Below are 4,035 nucleotides of genomic sequence, written 5' to 3'. Positions count from 1 at the left end.
AAGCTTCTTGGCAGATGTGTAAAAGGAAATGAAAATCTTGTAGCTTGCAGCTTGAGCAAGTGGTTCATTCAGTCTCAGGGACTTCAAACCCTTGTAAATACCTTCTATATGCCAGTATTGTTCTATGCACAAAGGAAAACAAAATGGAACGTGATCTTTCTATTACAGATTTTACATTCTAATGATAGATTTAGTAAACAAGAAAAAATTAATTAACTTATTAAAAAATACTTCTATTAATGATAATACTGTGGCAAAAATAAAACAGGGTTATGTGATAACAGAGTAATTTAGTGTTGTGAGGACTGCTAATTGTCCAAAAGAGTCCATTCTCCTATAATTGAGTTGTACTGAGCATATAGCTGCCCAGCTAACTATATTTCCCAGCCTCCCTTACAGCAAGTATGGCCATGTGACTTTGTCCTCACCAATGAAATAGGGAAGGAAATGACGTGTGCCACTTTGGGTTCTGGACCTTAGCATACTGAACATGCTTCCTCCATGTCTTCTTTCCCCTTCCCATTAACTAGAAACTGAATATAATAATGACAGCCCAGGTTTAATTATTCAGATGATGGCAATACTTTGGGCATGGCAATACTTTGGGCATGACAAAACAAGATGGCAATACTTTGGGCATGACAAAACTAGATGCATGAATGAATGTCCTGATGGAGTAGAGTTTTCCCATATCCTGGACCAATCACATCATTACTATTACATAAAAAATAAGTAAACATCATCATAGGTCTTTTTTTAAGTAGCAGCTTTGCTTCCCCAAATAAGCAATGGGGGCTTGGGACAGAAATGTTAACTAGAATGACCAAAGGAGATGGCATTTGGGAGATGTGGCCTGAATGATGGGGAAAACTTAGCCATATGAATGCGTGAGAATGAAAAATAAAGTATTAGAAGCACACCAGAAAGAGCCTAGCAAATTCTAGTTCAGGACCTGTGTAAGACTTGACTACTACATTAATACCAGAACCACGGGTATTGGTAAAGCTTTGGCAGAGGGCTAGGAGCTAGATTGTGGAGAGCTTGGAAAGACTGAAAGAGAAAAATGTAAAGTAAGCCCAAGCACAGCCAGACCTGAGGCAAAGAGCATTTCTGATGATCTCAGAGTCTATTGGGGGGACTATCTAGCTTCTCTAAGTCAAAAGGTCAAAAACAAGTGGACAGCTGATGTAAGACGAATAGAAGTAGCAGGAGACATGACAAGCAGCTGGTCAGACATCAAGTGGTCAGATAAACAAGAAATTTTCAGTAATTTAGTCATTTAAGATAAGCTTTTTTCTTTATTAAGATACTATGTTTGTGTGTATGTGAAAGTGTTTGCCAGAATTATATACCCAGAATTTTTCTTGTTCCCCAGAGTGACAATATATCACTGTATATTTGCCTTAACAAGTGTTGAAAACTGTTTCTTTGTCTTATTATTCAAGTAACATCTATTGACCTACACATAGTAGTCTGTATGTGCCTGAGATTTCAAGCAGATTCACAAAAACACATGCAGTAAGATAGGAAAAGGGAAAGAGCATTTTACTATTGAGAAAATGTTTGTTTCTAATGATTTTTAAGCATCTTTGAGATACACATAAAAATCATTTTCTGAAAGGTTCTAAGATCCTTAAAGAAGGACTGATGAAGATAGGAATGTGAAGGCCTACGAAAATAATTAAGAAGTGACCCAGAGGAGCAGATGAGGCAGAATGAAGTAAACAGGCAGCTACATCAGAGATGTCAGAAGTTGAAAAAGTTGGTACCTGAGACTAATTTTATATGTTTCATTTTGGGGCATAAGCCTGTGGTGACTAACACAGAACCTGCAGGCAAAAATAAGTAGAAACACTAGGCAGGTGTGCAGAAGAAAGAAAGAACTTGTCATATAAGCTCATTTTTTTAATTCTATCTTCAATGAAAGTGGAAAAAATATTTGTTAATCACAGCACCATTTTTTAAGTAAAGGTCAACAGGTTTAATGCTCCCCATCTGTCATACAGTACTGTAAATATTCTTGTTCTGTAACCATATTTCACATATAAGAGTTAAAAGGAAAAAAAAGAAAACAATTTTCTCTAGGCAGTCAGAGTGTTTTATAAAATGTTAAGAAGTTTAATTTGAAGTGTTATTGTAATTGTTCTGCCTATAGCAACAGAGTCTCCAGGTCTAGCAGGCGTGATGTCTGATCCTTCCTTTCTGCCTGTCAGGGGAGTGCAGCTGAAGAAGGAGGTCGAGGGAAATGCAATGCTGCTCCATCCTTTCCCACAGAGTCAGAGAGGAAAGGTGGTTCCGGTTCTGTGGCGAGGCACCAATACTGTCTACTGAGCTGTCATCGCACTCCTTTAATGAAATCCCATCAAGGCTTCCTCATTCACCTCAGCATTTAGTAAAAACTCCCAGATCATGGTTTAGAAAATGAGTTATCTCTACCTGTCTCTTCCAGTCACATCTTTCCACATTCTCAGTTCACATTCTTGAGTTCTGGTCATGTGGAACTACTCAGAAATTCTCAGAAAGCAACAATTTCTTTTCTCTCCCCGCCCCCCCCCACCCCCGTACCCACACTCTCTCATCCTTGTACCTTAAGTTGCTCTTCTCTTGCCCCAGTGGACTCTCCTGTTCATTCTTTATTTCTCAGCCTAAATCTACCTCCCTCTAAGAGGCAGCCTCCCACATTGCTCAAACTGAGGGAGTGCCCTCATGAGCACTCATGACACTGTCTTGCTCCTGCTGTGACACACACGTCTGTACCAGAACCGCCTATTACTTGTCCTCTTCCTCTCCAGCACTGTGAGGGCCAGTTTGCATCTCCTTTAGCATTGACCCATCAGCACCTAGCTCAATGTTTGATATATATCAGGCAAACAATAAATAGTTATTGAGAGAATGTGTTCAATTAGAAGAAAAAAGAAAGTCAATAAAGATCATTTTTTAGGTAGCAAGAAAACTAAAGAACCTCAAATCAAATTTTTCTTTTTTCTTTTTCTAGGCAGATGAAGGCTATTTTATTGAATGATTTGTCTAGATAATCACCAAGGCCACTATGTACAGGTAAAAGAGGTGGTGCTTTATTTCTTGGTCTCCTTCCTCAGACAGGGTCTTGATGATTTCCTCCTCCTTGACCTGGAGCAGCTCTTCACTGGCAGCTTACATGCTTCCTTAGTCTTAGACCTGTGAGTCTCAGCCTGGTCACCCAGAAGTTCCTTGCAAGCCCTGTCTGCCTTCAGCTTGTGGATGTGTTCCATGAGAATCCACTTGTTTTTTAACACGTTACACTTCATTTTCAGGTACAGACTGCGATACATGCAGCAGTCAATCTCAGATTCACAGTATCTTCCTGGCAGTCAACAAAGAATTCTTATCCTCTTCATCCAGGTTACCTTCTCAGGCATTCGAGCATTTACAGTACCCTTTCACTTACCTATGCCCATACACCTGCCCTTCCTGCGGACCAAGGTGTTTTTCTGGCATGGAGCTTGGGAATTCATCTTTGATCAGCTTCTGAATCTGCTGACAAGAGTTGGCACCGGTGATTTCACTGGTCTCATCGCGGTCTAACCAGACCTTCTTTTTGCCACAGCGTAAGCCTCTTTTGAAGCCTGAGCATACTCGTGGCAGAGGCAAAAGGAAAGCTCAAATCAAATTTCTAAGTGTTATTTCTCAGTATGTCCAGGTATTGTGGCTCCTGAGTCATATCTCATTTCTTCTTCTTGCTTATTTTTACACTAGGTTTTAAAAGGCAGTCTTTTGGCCCCAGAAAAGCCAAAATTTGAATTATTTGTTTATGCAACTTTGATGAAATCATTCACTTGACACAAGTATAAATAGCAAATATTAATACAGAAACTGTATAAGATAGTTTGTGGGAAGATCATGAGAACTTTAAATAAAAACCTATATGTAACTCTGTTAAAGAAGAAAGAAATACATTTTTTAAAAGTCTTGTGACAAAAAATGTTAGCCCTGCTTTTATTTAATACCAGCGATTTGGTTCATTTACACGAAGCTATAAGGTTAAGTAACTAAGAT

At 39.1% G+C, this 4,035-nt stretch overlaps 1 pseudogene; it reads right to left on the bottom strand.

The window, feature by feature from the left end:
- Window positions 1-3,027: 3,027 nt before the first annotated feature.
- Window positions 3,028-3,613, bottom strand: LOC105307894 (annotated as a pseudogene).
- Between the last annotated feature and the right edge of the window lie 422 nt (window positions 3,614-4,035).

Source organism: Pteropus vampyrus, unplaced genomic scaffold, assembly GCF_000151845.1.
Source record: "Pteropus vampyrus isolate Shadow unplaced genomic scaffold, Pvam_2.0 Scaffold14, whole genome shotgun sequence".
Taxonomy (NCBI): domain Eukaryota; kingdom Metazoa; phylum Chordata; class Mammalia; order Chiroptera; family Pteropodidae; genus Pteropus; species Pteropus vampyrus.
This window is presented reverse-complemented; position numbering and strand designations above follow the sequence as displayed.